The 23,753-nt window shown below is 42.3% G+C and overlaps 1 long non-coding RNA gene across 2 annotated transcripts in view; it reads left to right on the plus strand.

The window, feature by feature from the left end:
- Positions 1 to 898: 898 nt before the first annotated feature.
- The window catches only part of LOC122564648 (uncharacterized), a 32,542-nt gene continuing 9,687 nt past the window's right edge, over positions 899 to 23,753 (plus strand). For both annotated transcript variants that reach the window (XR_015760789.1, XR_006315948.2), the window contains exons 1-2: positions 899 to 982; positions 7,316 to 7,397. This is a non-coding gene — a long non-coding RNA (uncharacterized LOC122564648). The remainder of the gene's footprint in view (positions 983 to 7,315; positions 7,398 to 23,753) is intronic.

Genomic DNA, 23,753 nt, shown 5'->3' on the forward strand with positions numbered 1-23,753 from the left:
TAATATTCAACTGGAAAGAGTGCAGAAAAGATTGACAAAGATGTTGCCAGGACTGGAGGGTTTGAGTTGTAATGTGAGATTGGATAGGCTGGGACTTTTTTTTCTCTGGAACGTTGGAGGCTGAGGAGTTCTATAAAATAATGAGGTGCAGAGATAAAGTGAATGGCAAAAGTCTTTTCACCAGAGTAGGGGAGTTCAAAACTAGAGGGTATAGGTTTAAGGTGAGAGAGGAAAGATTCAAAAGGGACCTGAGGGGCAATTTTTTCAAGCAGAGAGTGATGTATGTATTGAACAGCCTGCCAGAGGAAGTGATAGAGGCTGCTACAATTACAACATTTAAAGGACATTTGGATAGGGAGGATTTCCAGGGATCTGGGCCAAATGCAAGCAAATGGGAATAGTTCAGTTCGGGAAAATCTGGTTGGCATGAATGAGTAGGACAGATGTGTCTGTTCCTGTGCTGTATGATTCTGTGACTCTAAGATAAAGGCAGAGATTCCCTTGAGCAAACCTTCCTGTATTGATGCTACTGCTTTACAGAGATTGATGAAAAATTCAAAACAATCGTAAGGAAAAATCTTTTTTACGCAACCAGCGGTCAGGATCTGGAATGTTGCACCTGAGAGGTGGGAACAGATTTGAATATGGCTTTTAAAATAAATCAGACAAGCAGACAGAAGGGAAAAATTCCTGATGAAGGGCTTATGCCTGAAACATTGACTCTCCTGCTCCTCAAATGCTACCTGACCAGTTGTGCTTTTCCAGCACCGCACTCTTGCCTCTGATTTCCAGCATCTGCAGTCCTCACTTTCTCTCAGAAAAGAAAAATAGGCAGAGCAACAGGCAGAGAGACAGCATGGACTAAATGGGCTGAACAGCCTCCTCTGTTACAACCATCCAGGTTTCGATGATCCTATGCTTCTTGTCATTGAACAATCACTTATCAACCTTCAACTTGAAGCTCCCAGAAATCAGCTTTACCGTAAGTAGTAATTAAACTGTAATCCAACATGAGCACAGTGAACAGTTCCTTTGATACAAAAGGCGATAAAATAAAACACTTTGCTAACTTCTGACAATAAACAATTGTATGAAATGCAAAAGCTTGAATCTATCAGTCAATATAGCAGGAAGAAGCAATAAATGAGATAATTCCACGTTATCCCTTTTGAAGACATAGCTGAGACTCAAGGAGTTTAAAAACTCAGACACAGTTAAATAAAACAATCAATCGTTTTAAGGATTTCATTTACAGGCTGAATCTGACACTGAGTGAAACAGGTTAGGCCAATCAAATTCATTGAGGTCAGATTTAATAGCTACAGCCCTGAAGGGACTTTATTCAGAAATGTTTCAACTAATTTCAGAATGCAGTAAAACAACACTTGCAGCAATGTTATCTTGATTCACAATCGAAACATTGTTGCAGAAGGATAAAGAATAATTTGGTTTTATAAAGCATATTTAATGGAAAAAAACTAAAGAAACTTCATATGAAGGTTATCAAATAAAACTTGATGCCAGTAAATGGGAGATATTATGACAAAGTTTGACCAAAGATGTAGACTGTAAGGTCTCCGAAATGGAGAAGATAGAGATATAGATGAGAGATTTATAGAGAGTTCAGAGCTTTAAGGCTTTGCTGAAGGTCTGATACCAACAGCAGTGATAATTAGGGCTATCTCAGAATTGGTGTATGGAGATTTCTGGGGGTTAAATGTCTGGTCAGGATTACAGAGATAGGGAGAGATGAAGTAATGGTGGATTTTGGAACCAAAGATAAAATTTTTAAAACTGACATATTGGCAAACCCCGAGCCAATGTACATTAGCAATCAAAAGGGTGACAGGTGAACAGAAATTGTTATGTTTTAGATTCCAAGCAACAGACTGACATCAAGTAAATGGAGGGTAGAAGATTGAAGTCTGAACGAGGGAATATTGGAATGATCTGGATGAAAGGTGATGAAGGATTAGATGAGCGACTTAACAGCAAATAAGCAGAAGTGGGACACATTTGGATGATGTTAGAGAGGTGGAAATGGACAGCCAGTTTAATGGTGCTTGTGTGTGATTGAAGGTGCAGATTGAGTTCAAATATGACACCAGGGTTGTGAATAGTCCAGTTCAATCTCAGTTTCCAGAGAGAGAGGGATGGTGCTGGTGGCTTGTGAAACAAAGACAATGAGTTCAGTGTTCCTAATATCTGGTTTAAAGAACTTTCTGTACTCAATTTTAAACAAATAGTCTCATAATTTAAAGACTATGAAAGGATTGACAGAGATGACGGTGAGATAGAGCTGGTCATCATCAGCATATACATGGAAAATTTTATTGTTGTTTTGTATGCTATCACCAGGGCACAATAGACTTGTGTAATTTCCTAGTTAAACTAAGTAGGAAGAACCATGTTAAACATGGATATCCCAGCTTGACTTTTAGCTAACATGCTTGTATATTACAGCTTGCATGTGCTAACATGCCTGTGTATTTCAGCTTGTCTGTGTACTAACATGCCTGTGTATTACAGCTTGTCTGTGTACTAACATGCCTGTGTATTACAGCTTGTGTGTGCTAACATGCCTGTATATTACAGCCTGTGTGTGTACTAACATGCCTATATATTGCAGCTTGTCTGTGTACTAACATACCTGCATATTACAGCTTGTGCATGTGCTAACATGCTTGTATATCACAGCTTATTTGTGTACTAACATGCCTGTATATTACACCTTGTGTGTGTGCTAATATGCCTGTATATTAAACCTTCTTTGTGTACTACCATGCCTGTATATCACAGCTTGACTGTGTACTAACATCCTTGTACATTACAGCTTGTTTGTGTACTAACATACTTATATATCACAGCTTGTCTGTGTACTAAAATGCTTGTATATTACAGCTTGTGTGTGCTAACATGCCTGTATATTACAACTTGTGTGTGCTAACATGTTTGTATATTACACCTTGTCTGTGTACTAACATGCCTGTATATCACAGTTTGTCTGTGTACTAACATCCTTGTACATTACAGCTTGTGTGTACTAACATGCTTGTATATCACAGCTTGTCTGTGTACTAAAATGCTTGTATATTACAGCTTGTGTGTACTAACATGCTTATATATCACAGCTTGTCTGTGTACTAACATGCCTGTATATTACGGCTTGTGTGTACTGACATGCTTGTATATTACAGCCTGTCTGTGTACTAACATGCTTGTATATCACAGCTTTTCTGTGTGCTAACGTGCCTGTATATCACAGCTTTTCTGTGTGCTAGCTTGCCTGTATATCACAGCTTGCCTGTGTAATAACATTCTTGTATATCGCAGCTTGTCTGTGTACTAACGTGCTTGATTATCACAGCTTGTCTGTCTACTAGCATGCTTGTATATTACAACTTGTGTGTGCTAACATGCCTGTATATTACATCTTGTGTGTGTACTAACATGACTGTATATTACAGTTTGACTGTGTTCTAACACACTGCAAATACTAACATGAATTTGTACAAGTATCTTGCATATCCCCACTTTACTGTGTACGAACACACTTGTATATGTGAATTTTCTTTCCCATTTCTACTTCTCCAGCTCCATGTCTGGCTTCTACTTTTTTTTAACAAGCTGATAATCTGTTGTCCATTTTCACCCAAATATGTGAGTCTTTCAGAAAAGTGCAAATCTAATAGGTAAATAGAGTGACTTATTTTGATGATGTGGTAATTTCATATCAGTCTAGGTTTAGCTCATTGATTGCTTCGTAAACTTGGTTCAAGTTGGTCAGGTGCACCTGCAGCCATCTGCCTCAATTTGTTTTTATTTTGAACCTGTTTTAGTTGATGAAAGGTCCAAGGAATTAAAATCAGCAATACATGTCCAAATTTGATCTTTTTTTTAACCAAAAATGTAATAATCTCTTGTTTGTTTTTATCTGGATTTCAAAAAATGGCTTTGAGTTTAGAAATAAGTGATCGAGCCACAGTGCAACCTTTGTACTGACCATAAATTGATGGCATGTTTGGAACATAGACATCAGATAGCACTTCCTTTTCTTTGAAGTAATCCTAGCATTTTTTTAATTCTGATATGATAGGGAATGTCAGTAAATGAACCAAGGGAGTTATGAAAGCATGGGATGACAAATTGCTATTCCATCCATCAAACCAAATCCTCTGCAGATCAAGTACGCTTTTCATTATATTGTGCAGCAAATAGAGATAGCTAGTTAAATATACATCAATATTATTGTAAATATTGAATGATAATCAGAACTATGTTCTGGGCATCAAATTTGCTCCAAAGATTCTCCTAATCTTTGTTTACTTAAGACTACAAGTAAGTTATCACTTTCTTAAAATTAAAGTGGCCTGATACAAAACCTCTGTTAACTTCATTTGTATAGTGTTACAATTGTATACAGATGCCAGGCATTATCTGAGGTTTCAGTGGAGTCTTTACAAAGGGACACATTTGTAGACATATAATAAATTAGATTTGTCATTGTTAGGTTAAGAGGTGTATGCTTATGATCAGAATTGTGTCAATACATATTACTTATGACAAAGATTGTTTCCAGTTCTGATGAAACGTTCCAACATGAAATTTTGACTCCCCTTCTCCTCTGATGCTGCTTGACTTGTGCTTTTTCCAGCTCCACTCTTATCCACTCGGACTCTCCAGCATCTACAGTTGTCATTAGTTCTAGTTCTTTCATCAACTGCTTTTTCTGGAATAGAATATTCTCAATCATATTATCAACATCCAATGTCGGCTGGTTAGAGTGAGGTGCAATATTTGACAAGTCAGGTATTGTGTGCAGGATTCCTATAGTTCTGCAGAATTACTGACATACATTGATGATGTAAGTATTTGGAAGATGTGTCATAGAGTCATAGAGATGCACAGCATGGAAACAGACCCTGCATTCCCACATGAGTTATTCTCTCGCCTTTGAAAGGTTTGAATGTTTCCCAGTCAAATTCTCAAAAATCTTTGCCACCATGTCGAAGATTTCTATATATTGCAAATGTACCAATTGCACAATAATGATTGGGAAAACCATAATATGTTTAGTCTATTTTTTGAAGATAAGCCTACATATCGACAATGGTAACTAGGAGACAATGTAGACAGACTTGCAAAGGACCTCTACTGTTCTTCATCCACAGAAGAATCCATACACTAAACAAACAGTTCTTCCTAGCTATATTGGAAATTAAAGACAGTAAGTACCAAACACTTTCATATAATTACCCCCACACTCTGGGTTCCTCAACTGTTCCAGAATCTTCCATCGGCCTCCGAAATCACTTGGGGTGCCATTAACCACGCGGTCGCTGCAGCGCCCACGGCAGCAATCGTCGCCGCGAACCATGAAGTCACTTCCGCCCCCACTGACCTTGCAGCCTCCGCGATCGCCGCCCAGACAACCGCCTACACGATCGCAAGGAAGATCATCATCGACAGATTCGCGGTCTCCGTGGGGTCCACGGCTACCGGGAACAACACCGTTTCTGCCTTCGCCATAGCCACTTCCGCCCCCTGGGTTGCTGTTGCCGCAGCGACTTCTGCCCCCAGTGACATCACTCACCTGCACAACGACCATGCCGCATGCGTCTCCGCCCCCACGCCGATCTCCGTCACCACGCCTAACCCCGCCCCCACGCCTAACCCCACCCTGCCCCAATCTCCATCCCCGCCCCGATTCCCGCCCCCATGCCTAACCCTGCTCCCACTCCCAGCTCCAGCCCCACACCAGGTCCTAGCTCCCAGGTCCTAGCTCCCAGCCCTGCTGTATTTTCACCATCCCTCCAGAACTACCCCCCTCTGAGGATAAAAGATCAGTCCTCATCAGAGGCCTCACCTTCATCCCCCTACGCTCTCAGATTAACGAGTTCAACACGTGGAGTGACATCGAACAATTCTTCCGCCGCCTTCGCCTCCGCGCCTACTTCTTCAACCAGGATTCTCGCCCACCCTCTGACGACCCCTTCTCCCACCTCCAACACACCCCATCCACCTGGACACCGCGTGCTGGCCTCTTACCCGCCCTCAATCTCTTCATAGCCAACTGCCGCCGCGACATTAACCACCTCAACCTCTCCACCCCTCTCACCCACTCCAACCTCTCACCCTCACAACATGCAGGCCTTCACTTCCTCCGTTCCAACCCCAAATTCACCTGTACCCCCACACACATCATTTACTGCATCCGCTGCACCCGATGTGGCCTCCTCTATATTGGGGAGACAGGCCGCCTACTTGCGGAACATTTCAGAGAACACCTCTGGGATACCCGGACCAACCAACCCAACCACCCTGTGGCTCAATAATTCAACTCCCCCTCCCACTCCACCAAGGACATGCAGGTCCTTGGACTCCTCCATCGCCAGACCATAGCAACACGACGGCTGGAGGAAGAGCGCCTCTTCTTCCGCCTAGGAACCCTCCAACCACAAGGGATGAACTCAGATTTCTCCAGTTTCCTCATTTCCCCTCCCCCCCCCCTTGTCTCAGTCCCAACCCTTGAACTCAGCACCGCCTTTCTAACCTGCAATCTTCTTCTTGACTTCTCCGCCCCCACCCCCACTCCGGCCTATCACCCTCACCTTGACCTCCTTCCACCTATCGCATTTCCAACGCCCCTCCCCCAAGTCCCTCCTCCCTACCTTTTATTTTCGCCTGCTTGGCACACTTTCCTCATTCCTGAAGAAGGGCTCATGCCTGAAACGTCGATTCTCCTGCTCCTTGGATGCTGCCTGACCTGCTGCGCTTTTCCAGCAACACATTTTCAGCAGCGACAATGCCGACATACCTGGCATGTTGCTGCATCCTATCTAAACAGTAATAAGATTGTACATCTTATCCTCCTCACGGTGAGTTGTGATAGATATCAATTTAAGACATCTCCCTTAAAGATACATGCACATTACATCACAATACTAAGTATGGACTTACAGTAACAGTTAAATGCTTTGAAAAGATTGTTACCTCTTTTGAATAAATATACTCAGTTGGTTGGATGACCTTACTCATGTGTGCGCAAAGCAAACAAAACATCAAATTAAATATTTTTACAAAAATACAATATTTTAATAAAGATCATTACTGCATTATAGGTGCCCATGACATCTTGAAATCAATAAATTCAGAATTCCTACGCTGATAGCTTTACTTGCTGTTCGTGGAGATGGACCCTGTGTGGTACTCAAAATTCACTCGAATATATACGTAGAAAAATGCATTAGAGTTTGGATGTTGATGATTAATATTACTAAACTTTTTTCTGCTTATCATGACAAATGTATTGTAGCAGAGATATCTCCCGCTCCGACTGGACTGGTATCGAGAAGCTCTGTAACACATGACAGCTCTTCAAAACATTTATCACACAGGTCAGTGCACTCAATTTTTATTTTCCTTGAACTTTCCCAGAGGAACTGTGCAGAACACAACACTGCTTTCTAACATGTCATTATACCTCCCATTGATCTTCAGTTGTTACCTGTCATACTGAGTTTATCCAGAACCTTGCAAGCAAATGTTTCTGTTGCACAATGGCTTTGTCTACCAGGTAAAGATAAATTAGCTAAAGGGGCTCCAAAATCTTTAGCTTGTAAACTCAAATCAAACAGAACAGAATTTCAATCCACAGGATGGAGTGGAGCATTTGGCTCAACAAGCTATATAATCTTAAAGCCAACAGTTACTCTGAAAGTTAGCTTAGGGCAGCACAGCGGCTCAGTGGTTAGCACTGCTACCTCACAGCACCAAGGACCCAGGTTTGATTCCTGCCTCGGGTGACTGTCTGTGTGGAGTTTGCACATTCTCCCTGTGTCTCTGTTGGTTTCCTCCCACAAGCCAAAGATGAGTAGGTCAGGTGAATTGGCCATGCTAAATTGCCCACAGTGGTAGGTGCATTAGTCAGGGATAAATATGGGAATGGGTCTGGGTGGGTTACTCTTCGGAGGGTCGGTGTGGACTTGTTGGGCCGAAGGGCCAGTTTCCATACTGTAGGGAATCCAATCTTACCTGTGGCAATACTTTAACTACTCAAGTACTGAACACCATAGAAAGTATCCCAAAATATATCCCCAGTTTATGCTCTGCGCTTGGAGAATCGAGGGTATGGGGAAAAGTCTTCACAAAGCAAATATTGAAAATTTCTCTAACAAAATTGCAACTGGGGATCAACTGCATATTACAAAATAGAGTGTGTTCAGTGTTTTTCTTCTGTTGGGTAAGTTTAACAAGGGATACAGAATAAATGTGAAATTGAGGTACAGATCATCCATGTTCCAACTGGATGTTAAAACTGTTGCAGTTCGAATCATACAGTCCCTATAATGTGAAAGCAGACTTTTTGGCCCATTGAGTCCATTCCAAACAGCATCCACCCTATCCTTGCATTTTTCATTGTTTATCCTGCAATCACAAAGCAATTTAGCATGGCCAATTGGCCTAACCTTTTGACTGTGGGAGGAAGCCAGAGCACCCAGGCACAGTGAAAATGTGCAAACTCCACATGGATGCCAGAATGGGTGGAATCAAACCCAGGTCCCTGACACTGTGAGGTAGCAGTGCTAACCACTGAGCCACCATGTCACCCAGATGGAGGTGCTGAGTGACCTATCCCTCTTCTGATTATCCTTACAGCATGGACACTGGTTGGATGCTGCAGAAGGAAAATAACACAGATAGTTTTCTACTTCCAACGGCTAACAGGTACATCCTGCTGAAAAATAATCACATGATTTAGCTGACGTCTTCCCCACGGTTAAAAACAGTGCCAACACTTACCGCATAATAACTTGCATTTACATATTACTTTGAATACGGTCTGAATCATCTAGTTGTTAGATGCATGTCAGGATCCCACAAAGGGTTCCGACACACTGATCAGATGGTCATTGCCATGGAAACTTAAACTTCTCATCATTCATCACCTGATGTCTGAAATCTTCTGAAAAATATCTGCAACTCTAAGTTAGGATCAGAAACATCATAGGATTATGTCCTACATACCTTAACAGTTAGCCAGAAAAGGATTTGAGTTAAACCTACTCTAACTCTAGCAAGCTAATGCTTACATTCATGCACAAAACCATACACACACACACACACACACACACACACACACACACACACACACACACACACACACACACACACACACACACACACACACACACACACACACACACACACACACACACACACACACACACACACACACACACACACACACACACACACACACACTAACACATACGTGATAAAGGGCTAATACCCAAAACGTTGACTCTCCTGCTCCTCGGATGCAGCTTGACCTGCTGTGTGTTTTCCAGTGCCATACTTTTCGACTCCAACATATATAAATAAAAATAGACACACAAAAGCTTTATAAGCCAATGCATTATTTCTCCTGTATTGTATTGATCACTTTAAATTACGTGGTTGTATTTTCTTTACCTTAATGAATGTAGACTGGTTGTGGGATAGTACTCTTGCTGAGTTTGTTTCAGGGTGCTGGGATGGAAGATCAGACAGGGTCAGTATCCTGGCCAAAGAATTGCATTGTGTGCTTGAAAAAGGGAAGGCAGGATGGGAAAGTATTGGTCATAACACAGATTTGCTAAAGTCAGCAAAATGGTTCTTAAACTGCGCTGGACCTAAAGAAAATGGCATTGTTTCATCATTCAAACTTTGGAGACTGATAAGTGAGTGGGAGGTAATGCCCCAGGCTGCTTGCATTTATTCAAACCTGGCATCCAAAATGGGCCAGAGAAAATGCATCATGCAGTAACATAGCATAACATAACATAACATCTAACCTAAGAGTGCCTTATTAAAAACCAACCGAATGGGCCAAAAACAAGTATTACATTAAAGGGCACACAGATAGATAGAACTAGGAACAGGCATAAAGAAAACATTTGAAAATTACTCAGGTTAACAGCTTGAGAGAAATGCCAGCTTGTGGGCTTCTAAGAACCCAATGTCATTGTGAGTATATCCTATCACTCAGTAGTTTTGTAAGGGGATACCACTTTTAGTGCATGGTATCCAGTTTAATGAACAAGATTAATATTAGAGCCAGAATCTTTAGAAGAAGCATGGGGAGTTGATGATCCTGATTAATCATAGTGATGACTCCATCCAATCACTCACACAGACCTCTTGACTGTTTCCCAATGTCCAAGTGCCCCCACAAATGCTGGACATCTGGCCTCACCACAAACACCATCACCACTCACCCTGCCCCAGCCACCCAAACTAACCCTGCCACCCTGATATCTCAGTAATCTGAACTTTCCTGACCCAACTATCTGAAGGCCACTTCCAGAAGTTCTGATCCATTCTGCCCCCTCACCAAGTCATGTACCACTTTGCCCCCGCACCTAATTATCTTCTTGGTGTATGCAGTTTTCGGAGAGTCTCTGGTTATTTAAAAAGTGTTCATTTATTGAAATACAGCAACTCAAGCTGTGAGCAGGATGAATGGCTTATCTAGAGATTTGGTGAGCCTTATTTGAGCAGATCGATGACTCAGTGGTTAACACTGTTGTCTCCAGCTCTATTTCCCTTTAAAAGTATAATGATTTAAAGTACTTTTACTTCAAACATAGCTAAGCTTGGTAATATCAAAATGAGACACCTTAACATAGTTACAAAGAATCCCTTGTCTGTTGTTTTTAAATGGGGGAGTTACTCCCTTGTCTAATATAAACACTCTAATAACTCTGTTCAAAGAGCAGGATTTCATTTTACAATTAAGGTAGATAATTGAAGGAAAATTGAATAAAGAAATATGTGAACAGGGTGGGCACAAGGGAACAGAATAACTGCTTCTGTAGAGAACAAGCATTTATATGGATCTGTTGGGCAATACAGTCTGTTTTCACTTTGTAAAATACGTGCAAAGCTACATTACTTGATATTTTGAACAGCGTGCAGGACAGTGGCTCAGTGGCTCAGTGGTTATCACTGTTGCCTCACAGTACCAGGGAGTTGGGTTTGATTCCAGCCTCGGCGACTGTCTGTGTGGAGTTTGCACATTCACGCCATAATGTGTGGGTTTCCTCCCATAGTCCAAAGATGTATGGATTAGGTGGATTGTTTGTAGTAAGTTGCCAGTAGTGTCCAGGAATATGCAGGCTAGGTGGGTTAGCCATGTAAAATGGATAGGGTGGGTCTGGGTGTGCTGTTCTTTGGAGGATCAGCATGGACTTGATGGTCCAAATGGTCTGCTTCCACATTATAGGGATTCTATCAAAAATATATATTTTCACACAAGACACTAGCCCTTCACAACGCCATCCAAAGGCTTGGTGTCAGGTTCCAAATGTATCCTTTCGAATGCTGGGACCCTGGGAAGCACTGAGGGTCAGGGGAACTTGGTGTGCATGTCCACCGGTCCCTTAAGGTATTAGGGCAGGTAGATAAAGTTGTTAAGAAGGCCTTTACTTGCCTTAACTAGCTGAGGCATAGCAAGCAGGGGTGGTATACTGGAACAATATAACAGGGTTCAGATAGAGCAGTGGAGGGATACAGGATAGCCAGAAGGGACCTGAAGAAAGGGATTAGGAGAGCTCAGAGAGGGCATGAAAAATCTTTGGCGGATAGGATCAAGGATAACCCAAAGGCATTTTATGCGTATGTGAGAAACATGAGAATGACGAGAACGCGGGTAGGTCCAATCAAGGACAGTAGTGGGACACTGTGTATTGAGTCGGAAGAGATAGGAGAGGTCTTGAATGAGTACTTTTCTTCAGTATTTACGAATGAGAGGGATCGTATTGTTGAAGAGGAGAGTGTGAAATGGACTGGTAAGCTAGAGGAGATACTTGTTAGGAAGGAAGATGTGTTGGACATTTTGAACAACTTGAGGGTAGACATGTCCCCCGGGCCTGATGGGATATATCCTAGGATTATGTGAGAAGCAAGAGATGAAATTGCAGTACCGTTGGCAATGATCTTTTCATCTTCACTGTCAACGGGGGTGGTACCAGGGGACTGGAGAGTGGCGAATGTTGTGCCCCTGTTCAAAAAAGGGAATAGGGATAACCCCAGGAATTACAGGCCAGTTAGTCTTACTTCGGTGGTAGGTAAAGTAATGGAAAGGGTACTGAGGGATAGGATTTATGAGTATCTGGAAAGGCACTGCTTGATTAGGGACAGCAGCACGGATTTGTGAAGGGTAGGTCTTGCCTTACAAGTCTGATTGAATTCTTTGAGGAGGTGACCAAGCATGTGGATGAGGGTAGAGCAGTGGATGTAGTATACATGGATTTTAGTAAGGCATTTGATAAGGTTCCCCATGGTAGGCTTATGCGGAAAGTCAGGAGGCATGGGATAGAGGGAAATTTGGCCAATTGGATAGAAAACTGGCTAACCGGTCGAGAGTGGTGGTAGATGGTAAATATTCAGCCTGGAGCCCAGTTACAAGTGGAGTTCTGCAGGGATCAGTTCTGGGTCCTCTGCTGTTCGTAATTTTTATTAATGACTTGGATAAGGGAGTCGAAGGGTGGGTCAGTAAATTTGCAGATGATACGAAGATTGGTAGAGTTGTGGATAGTGAGGAGGGCTGTTGTCGGCTGCAAAGGGACTTAGATATGATGCAGAGCTGGGCTGAGGAGTGGCAGATGGAGTTCAACCCTGTCAAGTGTGAGGTTGTCCATTTTGGAAAGACAAATAAGAATGCGGAATACAGGGTTAACGGTAGGGTTCTTAGTAAGATGGAGGAGCAGAGGGATCTTGGGGTCTATGTTCATAGATCTTTGAAAGTTGCCACACAGGTGGGTAGAGCTTGTAAGAAGGCCTATGGTGTATTAGCATTCATTAGCAGAGGGATTGAATTCAAGAGTCGTGAAGTGATGTTGCAACTGTACAGGACTTTGGTTAGGCCACATTTGGAGTACTGTGTGCAGTTCTGGTCGCCTCACTTTAGGAAAGATGTGGAAGCTTTGGAGAGGATGCAGAGAAGATTTACCAGGATGTTGCCTGGAATGGAGAATAGGTCGTACGAGGATAGGTTGAGAGTGCTAGGCCTTTTCTCGTTGGAACGGCGAAGGATGAGGGGTGACTTGATAGAGGTTTATAAGATGATCAGAGGAATAGATAGAGTAGACAGTCAGAAACTTTTTCCCCGGGTACAACAGAGTGTTACAAGGGGACATAAATTTAAGGTGAATGGTGGGAGGTATAGGGGAGATGTCAGGGGTGGGTTCTTTACCCAGAGAGTGGTGGGGGCATGGAATGCGCTGCCTGTGGGAGTGGTAGAGTCAGAATCTTTGGTGACCTTTAAGCGGCAATTGGATAGGTACATGGATGGGTGCTTAAGCTAGGACAAATGTTCGGCACAACATCGTGGGCCGAAGGGCCTGTTCTGTGCTGTATTGTTCTATGTTCTATGTTGATTAAACTAAGCTGGAGTATTGTATGCAACTCTGGAATCCACATTACAGGAGGGATGTGATAGTACTAAAGAGGGTGAAGAGGAGATATTTTCCTGGATGTTATCTGAGCTGGAGAGTTTCAGTTTTGAAGAGAGATTGACAGACTGGGGCTGTTTTCTTTAAAGCAGAGGAGATTGAAAGGGGACATGATTGAGATATATAAAATTACGAGGTAAATATAGGACAGGCATGAAGAGACTTTTCCCCTTGATGGAGAGATCAATGACCAGTGACCATAGATTTAAAGTAGGGGCACAATGTTTAGAGGAGATATGAGGAAAAATACTTTCACCCAGACAGTGCTGGGAAATTGGACCCTTACTGTGTGTAATGGTAGCAGAGACACAAACTCTCATAACATTTAATAAGTACCTTGAAGTGCAGTTGGGAAGACATTCATGGCTATGGGCCAAGTTCTGGAAATGGGGTTTAGAATAGTTAGGTGGTTGTTTTGGCCAGCATGGATTCAATGGGCCAAAGAGCCTTCTTCTGTGCTGTAGATCTCAAGCCTCTGGATCTCTCTACTGCTTTCTTGCTTCTTCCAAAACATTTTCAACTCAGTCCTGGATGAGTCACACTTTCCTTTCAGTGATGTGGAGGAGTTGGTGTTGGACTGGGGTGGACAAAGTTAAAAATCACACAACACCAGGTTCTAGTCTAACAGGTTTGTTTGGAAGTACATGCTTTTAGAGCACAGTGCTCTAAAAACTAGTACTTCCAAATAAATCTGTTGGACTATAACCTGGTGTTGTGTGATTTTTAACTTTGTACACCCCAGTCCAACGCCAGTATCTCCAAGTAATGTTCAATATCACATTGTCCATGTTTAAAGATCTCATACATAGTTGCCAATTTTTTGTGGGGTCTCTGCTGTAAAGAATGCCCTGGAAATAAAGCCATATTATTCTGTATAAGTTGCCATACATGTTCAAATGATCAATTCAATCAGTAGGATGGTTACCCAGCCTGACTTTACCCTCTGGTTAAGATTGAAAAAACTTCCACCAGGTTTCATCAATGAACAAGAAAACAAAAACGTAACACAATAAACTTATCAACTAACATGTAAAAAATGTTATTATCAATTACTTACATGCAAGCCTAAAGGTTTTCTTTCTAAACCTTTAAATCCAAGCATGCACATTTTTTTCACAAATTAGAAAAATAGGACAGACAAGATAATCAGTTTTGCAGAAATATTTGGGTAGAAAATATAGGTAAAAAGAAATTAAGTTTATGGATCAAAAGTTTAAACCACAGGGAGAATAAGGAAACCTTATCAGAGTTTTTTTTTAGCTTTAGGTGATGATATCATGTTGTTGTCAACTGCATGGATTCTCAGTTCAGTGGCTGGTCAGTTGTACCTAGGTCTTTTGCCTTGAGTTAGATGTTTCTTTTCTCAGAGTCTTTTACAGTTAGTGTTCTTCCACTTACAGAGTGCGAGGTAGAGTGAAGTCTAGCTTGGCTCAGCCCTTTGGAATTTCACATTTCTGTGTTCCTTTCTCTCGGTTCTTCTGCAAACTGCTACTTAGAACCAATCCAAAATCTTTGGCTGACAATTTTTTGCTTCAATCCAAAGGCACCTGATGCCAGGTAATCTCTCAAAATATCAATGGTAGTCATGATTTGGAGGTGCCGGTGTTGGACTGGGGTGGACAAAGTTAAAAATCACACAACACCAGCTTATAGTCCAACAAGTTTGTTTGGAAGCACTAGCCTTTGAGGCATCTAGTGCTTCCAAATAAACCTATTGGACTATAACCTGGTGTTGTGTGATTTTGAACTTCAAAATATCAGACTTCTCCAGAGGTTGTATGCTGTTATGGAACCAATGAGTGAAAGGTACACAGTTTTACCCTTACTTTAGATTACAATACAGTGATTCATTCTCTGCAGCCAGTCAGTCCAAACTTCCATTTTACACTTTATATTTCTATTTTTAAACACGTGTACTCCTTACAGTGTAATGTCTATTTTTAATTATGTCCTAGAGAAGCGGTTTTGGATGTTTCTTTCTACTTTACAGGAAATTGTTGCCGCTTTTGCAGAAAAAGGAAACAAAGATGATATTTTTAAAATTTGTACCCATGAAGTCCCAAATAGTGGCTTTGAAAAAAAATAAAAAGTTAAAAATCACACAACACCAGGTTATAGTCCAACAGGTTTAATTGTAAGCACACTAGCTTTCGGAGCGATACTCCTTCATCAGGTGATAGATGACTATCACCTGATGAAGGAACATCGTTCCGAAATCTAGTGTGCTTCCAATTAAACCTGTTGGACGATAACCTGGTGTTGTGTGATTTTTAACTTTGTACACCCCAGTCCAACACCGGCATCTCCAAATCTTGAAAAAAATACGCATACTTGTACTTTCTGTTTCAGACATTCGGATTCCATTACCCAAGGGAGGAAGGCAGTAGAAATGGCCAAAGAATCTAATAAACCTGAATGTGCAGAGTTCTGCCATTTTCTGGTCAATGGCCAGTCAAAATATTGACCTAACCAGGACCATCCAGGATTGAACATCCAGGACCATGAAGTGGCATCTGAAGACAGAAAGTTGTTGTCCTCAGGAAACAGGAAGGGGATAGTGATGAGTTCAGGCTTGAGGCACATGGCCAAGGATAGGTCATCACTGGTGACGGCATGTTTGGTGAATGGTAGGGGTTTGGTGGGTTTATCTTCAGTTGTCAGGGTAAGTACAATTGTAAATGGGGTTGGTAAGCGCACACTTGGAGTACTCTGTGTAAATGCTGGTTCTCGTAAAGAAGTATACATTTATCTCAGAGCGCAACAATGGTTCACCAGACTGGCTCCTGAGAAGAAGACGTTGTCCTTTGAACTGAGAATAAATAAACTAGGGGTTTTGGAGAATGAGAGGAGATCTGATTGAAAAATATCAAGTGGTTAGCACTCCTGCCTCACAGCACCAGGGTCCTGAGTTCCATTCCAGCACCTGTTGACTGGCTGTATGGAGTTGGTGCATTCTTCCTGTATCTGTCTGGGTGCTCTGGTTTCTTCCCACAGTCCAAGGATATGCAGGTTAGGTGAACTAGCCACACTAAATTGCCCAGGGATGTGTAGGAGAATGGGTCTGAGTGGAATGCTCTTTGGAGGGCCAGTGTAGACTTGTTGGGCCAAATGTCCTGTTTCCACATTGTAGGGATTCTATGTTGAGAAAATGGTTCTCTTAGACAGGGAATCTGGAACATGGAGTCATAGTCTCAGAATCAGTGGCAAAAGTGAGGACTGCAGATGCTGGAAACCAGAGTCTAGATTAGAGTGGTGCTGGAAAAGCACAGCAGGTCAGGCAGCATCCGAGGAGCAGGAAGGGCTCCTGATGAAGGGCTTTTGCTCGAAACATCGATTTTCCTGCTCCTCAGATGCTGCCTGACCTGCTGTGCTTTTCCAGCACCACTCTAATCTAGACTCAGAATCAGTGGTCAGACCTTTAGGACTGTGGCAGATTGAAATTGCTTAACTTAAATGTTTGTGATGTTTTGGAATTATTTACTTCTACAACTGTGGATGCCCAGTCATTGGACATTTTCAAGCAAGTGATTGAGAGATTTTCAGGATTTAGGAACAGTGTGGGAAGATAGGGCGCAGATGGAAGATCTGGCAAAATTGTATGGAATGGTGATATAGGCTGGAACTGCCATGTGGCCTTTTCTGCTACTTCTTAAGTTCTTATAAGGGCAAGGCCATCTGGGCTGGTAGGAGTGGAGGGGATCACGATGCGGGAGAGACAAAGCAGACAGGACTAATTGGTAGGAGTAAGGGAAGTGATCTTGAGCTTCTTTGACAACATACACCAAGTACTCCATCACTTCCCAGACAATGATTTGCTGAAAAGCCACTCACTTTGTGTGGCCAATCATGTTCATTTCAGAAATAGGCAACACATCCATAAAAATGAAAACTGGTCCCCAATCTAGAGAGCTCAATCTAAGTGCATGAGCAGAATACGTCATAGTATCCCCACTGTGCAGAAAAGGGCCATTTGGCCCATTGAGTCTGCACTGACCCAGCGAAGAACTTTCCACCCAGACCCATTCTTGTATTGATCAAAGTTAAAAATCACACAAAAACCCTGTCCACTCCAGTCCAACACCGGTGCCTCCACATCATGTATTTATCATTGGTATTCCTAGTCTGTTGATCACTGGATGCTACAGGATAGTTTCCCATGACCAATTCATCTAATCTGCATAACTTTGGACTGTGGGAAGAAACCAGAGCACCGAGATGAAACCCATACAGACATGAAGAGAATATACAAACTCCACACAGGCAGTCACCCAAGGGTGGAATCAAAGCAACAATGCTAACAACTGAGCCACAATGCCACCCCACTGCCTTGTGGAAACAATCTCAAACATGTCCGGTTGAGATCATGTTGTTCACTTTTAGCTCCCTTCCTGTTGTCCTACCCCATGGCTTGTGTTGATGGAATTTAATATCAAGGTTTTCGCATTTCCACTTCATGATCATCCATAATTCAGTTGGATAAGAGAATAGAACTCTCACTTCTTTGCCTTAACAACATTGTTCAGCCTCTCTACTCAGTCAGAGTAACCATATCCATTCAGATCCAGTGGAACCAGATATCCCAATCAGTTGGGGCTGAAAATGAACCCAGTTTTCCAGTATTGGCCGATATTAAAATATTAGATTTCCACCTATTTTTCCATGACAATTCCAAGCTGAATGAAGCAGTAAAGTCAGCTTGAGGTTATTTCATAATTCATAGCAATAAAATGGAACAGAATTATTATGTTATTGAAACCCTGGTTGAAATTTATGACCTCGTCTCAAAAGGCAGACCAGTTAAAATGCTGAGTCATCATTTTGCTCTTTTTAAAGTTTATTTATTCTGTAAGATAGTCATGAAATTATGACTGTGGAAATTGCTGAATTTTCCAAGGGATGCATTTGCAAAGGAACATGAAGGTTTAGTGATCCAATCCTCTTCATCAGCCTAGAGGGAAGTGACATTTATCAATTTTCTTCCTACTGATTCTTAAATTGTGGCAATAAACTTTAATCATAGCTGTAGAGTAAATTTTCCAATCACAGGCACACAGATAGCTCCTCTGGGTAATATGAAACAGCAAAGGCATTGCACTTTAATCTGTTTAGCACCATGAATGTTAACGCTGCTCTGCACTAGTACAGAGTTTGCTCTAAAGCTGGACAAACAGTAGATCAGGCTGATATACAGAGCTGCTTTCACGTTTTGTTGCTTAGCTGTTGGGATTGCAATGAAGTTGCTGTGACCTACAGAAAAAGGGCCAACTAGAAAAAAAACATGGTATAATGCTTCATGTGTTCCTCTTACATTGAGCCATTTGTTGTCTCCATTTCACATCAGGAGGTGGGTATTGTTTGTCATGCACAAAACCATGATGAACATCCGTCACCTATGAGTGCATAGAGCAACATAGAATAGACCAAAATGGCACAGGAAGGTCAGGGGAGCTATAATTTTTAATTAGGACCAAAATTTAAAATTGACATTTTTCAAGTCTTAAGATTGTGAGAGTTACATCATGGGAAGAAAAGGATTTGTGTGGCTTTGGGAAGGATTATACTCAGCCTTTGGGAGTTGGTTTGAGGACAAGGGAAAGCAGGTCGAAAATTGCATCAGGCTGGTTTGTTCCTGGCTCGCACTGCTTTTGCTGAGGAGCTAACTGGGACTAATGTCGATGACCTACCTGGCAGAGGTGGATATTTAAATCCATTAATGGCAATCCTCCATGGATTTGCAATATCCCCAAAGGCCCCTTGATGTGTTAGTACACATCAGCTACAAAGACAAGACAGGAAGTCAGAGCAGTAAGAGAGTTCAAAACTTTCTAATTACTTTTAGTGAAACCTGGCAAGGCTGGTGCTTTCCAGAGGCAGAGACTTGGCTTTCTATAAAGAGATTCTGAAGTTTCAGCAAGTGGCGCAGTGGCAGCTGCCCTTTTCTGTTACATGGATCCATTACATCACTCAAGTGAGGTGATGGCCTAGTGGTACTATTGGTGGACTGTTGACCAGACAACACCTGGGGTTGAATCCTGCCATGGCAAATGGTGGAATTTTAATTCAATAAAAATATCTGGAATTGGGAGTCTAATCATAACCATGAATCTATTGTCGATTGTCAGGAAAAACCCATCTGGGTTCACTAATGTCTTTTGGGGAAGAAAACTGCCTTCCTTACCTGTTCTGGTTGACATGTAACTCCAAATCCACAGCAATTTGTTTGACTCTTCACTGCTCCCTGAGTAATTAGGGATGGACTATAAATGTTGCCTGGTCAGCAATGTGCTCATCCCATTAATGAATAAAGAAAATACTCCCAGTCTGTTGCATCTTCTCAGTGGCACACTCAGTGTGGATATAGTGCAAGCATTGGATGCCCTATAACAATGCTGTGGAGGAAATCAATCTTCCACCTCCTCTGGCTGCACTGACCAGCACCTTAACCAGGTGCCAACCCAGCAGTGAGCTTTCATTGAGCCTCTCTGATGGATTGAAGTGAAAGATACATTGATTGTGCCAATCGGGTGAGAACCGTAAAATGGTTCTCATGGTCAAAAATATTCAACATCTGGAAAAGCATTTCCTTAAGCGAGTTAGGAAAGTGATTTCACACTTCTTTGGGAAAGTGTCAACATATTATTTTGGTGGCAAGTTAAGGGAATATGTTGATGTTCTTGGTAGCATAGCTATGCACAAATCAAATAACTTTTCTTCATTTGCTGTTGGTTTGTAACACCACAATGCAAGGGAAGCTCAAAGCTCAGCTGCTGACAATCGTCCTTGCAGTAATATCAGAGCTTAAAAGGTGTAGGGTAATGGTTCAAAAATCTGACTTTCTCTGATTAGAAAAATTAAAAATGCTGAGCTTCCCCATGTACAAAAGCTACAAAATGAAACAATGATGTCCAGCAATTAGTAAGAAGGTTTTGTGTGTCACAACTCAAGATGAAAGACCATTGATAAAAGTTAGTATGGAGGTATCATAAGCGATTAAGAAGGTGAATGGGATTGGTCTCCCTTACATCAGGGAGACAGAACACTAACTCGTGGAGGATTTCAGGTAACATCTCTGGGGCACACACACCAAACAATCCCACCGCCCTGTGACCAACCACTTCAAACCACCCCCTTCTACTCTCCTATGGACATGCAAGTCCAGGGCCTCCTCCTATGCTAAATTCAAGCCACCCAACGCCTGGAGGAAGAATACCTCATCTTCTGCCTTGGGACTCTCCAACCACATGGCATCAATGTCGACTTCATAAGTTTACAATTCTCCCCTCCCCCTACTTCATCCTAGATCCAACCTTCCAACTCTGCGCCATTCTCTTGACCTGACTAACCTGTCCATCTTCCTTCCCACCAATCCACTTCACCCTCCCCGTCGAACTATCACCATCACCCTCCACCTGCATCCACCTATCGCCTTCTCAGCCCCCTTAACCCCTCCACATTCCTGATGAAGGGCTTTAGCCCGAAACATCGACTCACCTGCTCCTCAAATGCTGCCTGACCTGCTGTGCTTTTCCAGTGCCACACTTTTTGATGCTGACTCTCCAGCATCTGCAGTCCTCACTTTCTCCTAATAGAATTCTATCCCTTATTATGAGCCCTATAATTGAACAAAAATATAAGGATATTATGCTACAGTTTTACAGTACATTGGTGAGATCTCATCTCAAATATTGTGTGTAGCTTTGGTTTCCTCATTCAAAGGAGAATATTGCATTGGAATCCGTTTCCATGGAGATTGACTACATTGATACCTGGAATGAGCATGTTTGTCTCTTGAGGAACTTGGGCTTGCTTTTACTAGAGTTTAGAAGAGTGAGAGGTGATTTAATTGAATGTTAAGAGATCCTGGATGGTTTTGACCAGGTGGGAGTGGAAAGAAATTTGGTCAGTGGATGTTCACAAGAATGGTCCCAGAAATGAAAAGTTTAACATATGAGGAACATTTGAGGATTCTGGGTCTATACTCGATGGAGTTTAGAAGACTAAATGGCCTGGACAGAGTGGATGTTGGGAAGATGTTTCCATTGGTAGGAGACACTAGGAGCTGAGGGCACAGCCTTAGAGTAAAGGGAAGACCTTTTAGAACAGAGATATTTGTTCAGCCAGAGAGGGGCGAATCGATGGAACTCACTGTCACCGAAGGCTGTGGAGGCCAGGTCATTGAGTATATTTCACAGAATCCCTATAATATGGAAACAGGCCATTTGGCCCAACAAGTCCACACCGACCCTTTGAAAAGTAACCCACCCAGACCCATTCCCATACCCTATTACACTACATTAACCCTGACTAATGCACCTAACCCACACATCCCTGGGCAATTTAGCATGGCCAATTCACCTAACCTGCACATCTTTGGATTGTGAGAGAAAACTGAAGCACCCTAAGGAAACCCACGCAGACACAGGAGAATGTGCAAGCTCCACACAGACAGTCACCCAAGTTTCGAGTTGAACCCAGGTCCCTGGCGCTGGCAGTGCCAACCACTGAGCCACCTTGCCACCCATATATTTAATAGGTTCCTGATTGTCAAGAGGATCAAGGGAATTACAGGGAGAAAGTGGAAGAATCGGGTTGAGAAACTTATCAACCATGATCGAATGGCAGAGAAAACTCAGTGGGCTGAATGGCCTAATTTCTGCTCCTATGTCTTAAAAGGATGTTCCCTCTTGTGAGTAAGTCAAGAATTGAGGAATGTTCTATTAGCACATAAATAAGAGCAACCTTTCTGCCTTAGAGAGTTGGGTGACTTCGGAACTCTGCCTCAGAAGACAGGTATATGGGAATGTGGAATTCAAGGCACAGCCAATCAGCCATGCTCTTATTGAATGATGGAGCAGGCTTGAAGGGCCAAATACATTTATATGTTCATAATCCCCTGAAATCACAGATATAACTGGTGGGGCGGCACGGTGGCACAGTGGTTAGCACTGCTGCCTCACAGTGCCAGAGACCTGGGTTCAATTCCCGCCTCAGGCGACTGACTGTGTGGAGTTTGCACGTTCTCCCCGTGTCTGTGTGGGATTCCTTAGGGTGCTTCAGTTTTCTCTCACAATCCAAAGATGTGCAGGTTAGGTGAATTGGCCATGCTAAATTGCCCAGGGATGTGTGGGTTAGGTGCATTAGTCAGGGTTAATGTAGTGTAATAGGGTATGGGAATGGGTCTGGGTGGGTTACTTTTCAAAGGGTCGGTGTGGACCCTTTGAATTCCTCCGGGTGCTCCGGTTTCCTCCCACAGTCCAAAAATGTGCAGGTTAGGTGAATTTGCCATGCTAAATTGCCCGTAGTGTTAGGTAAGGGGTAAAATGTATGGGTGGGTTGCGCTTCGGTGGGGCGGTGTGGACTTGTTGGGCCGAAGGGCCTGTTTCCACACTGTAAGTAATCTAATCTAAAAATAACTTTGGCAAAATTCTTAAGTATAACTTCAATGGCGACTTCTTCCTGCTGCTAATGTGCGATCTGAGCTTGTACATTCAGGTCATATTCCCTCCCATTGCACTCCAGTATCTGACTTACCTACCTTTTACTGAGTACTGCCTAGCATATAGCACCCAATCATCACCACGACAGGCTTACTTCTTCAAAGCTGTTCATTACACTGCCAAACCGATCTTGGGTTAAAGTTGCTCTCTTTTAACTTTGTCATTTCCTGCCAAGCCCAAAGCTAACAACACAAAAAAACTGTAAAGCCTTGACATCAGGACTGATTCTTTTTATTTGTTGCAAGTGTAAAATACATTGAAAATTTTTTCTTTTAAATCTGTAACTAGTTTCAGTCGCAGTCCTCAAGTAGAATATCTGTTAACAGCATATACACTTGACAAACACTTTTGAAATTCAGAAGCTGTAAAAGCACTCATTATTGCTGACAACAAAAGGTGGACTTGGCAGTTCAGTGTCAAAATCTTTTGTGTTTAAATATTTAAATAAGTAACTGAGTTGTCGGTAGATCTGGTGGATGCATGATGTATTCACAAGCTTTACTTAAACTCAATGTTCACATCACCAGAGTCTATTCCTGGACCTCTAAGTGGAGACATTTCACTACCAGTTTTTAACTTCTTTAACCATGTTAACCGGTTTAACTCAAATCTGACATTCCCACCTGTAGCAATGTTAACTGGGAGTCAATCCCTGATTGAGATGGCAGACAACTGGAAACAAATGATATTTTCTCAAGTTCTCCCATTTATTTTCAAAATGAAGTTCAGCAAAAATATTACGAGAATAGTTGCATGTTCC

Source organism: Chiloscyllium plagiosum, unplaced genomic scaffold (assembly GCF_037043375.1).
Source record: "Chiloscyllium plagiosum isolate Xiang-an unplaced genomic scaffold, Cpla_swu_hap1 HiC_scaffold_21, whole genome shotgun sequence".
NCBI classification, from domain to species: Eukaryota; Metazoa; Chordata; class Chondrichthyes; order Orectolobiformes; family Hemiscylliidae; genus Chiloscyllium; species Chiloscyllium plagiosum.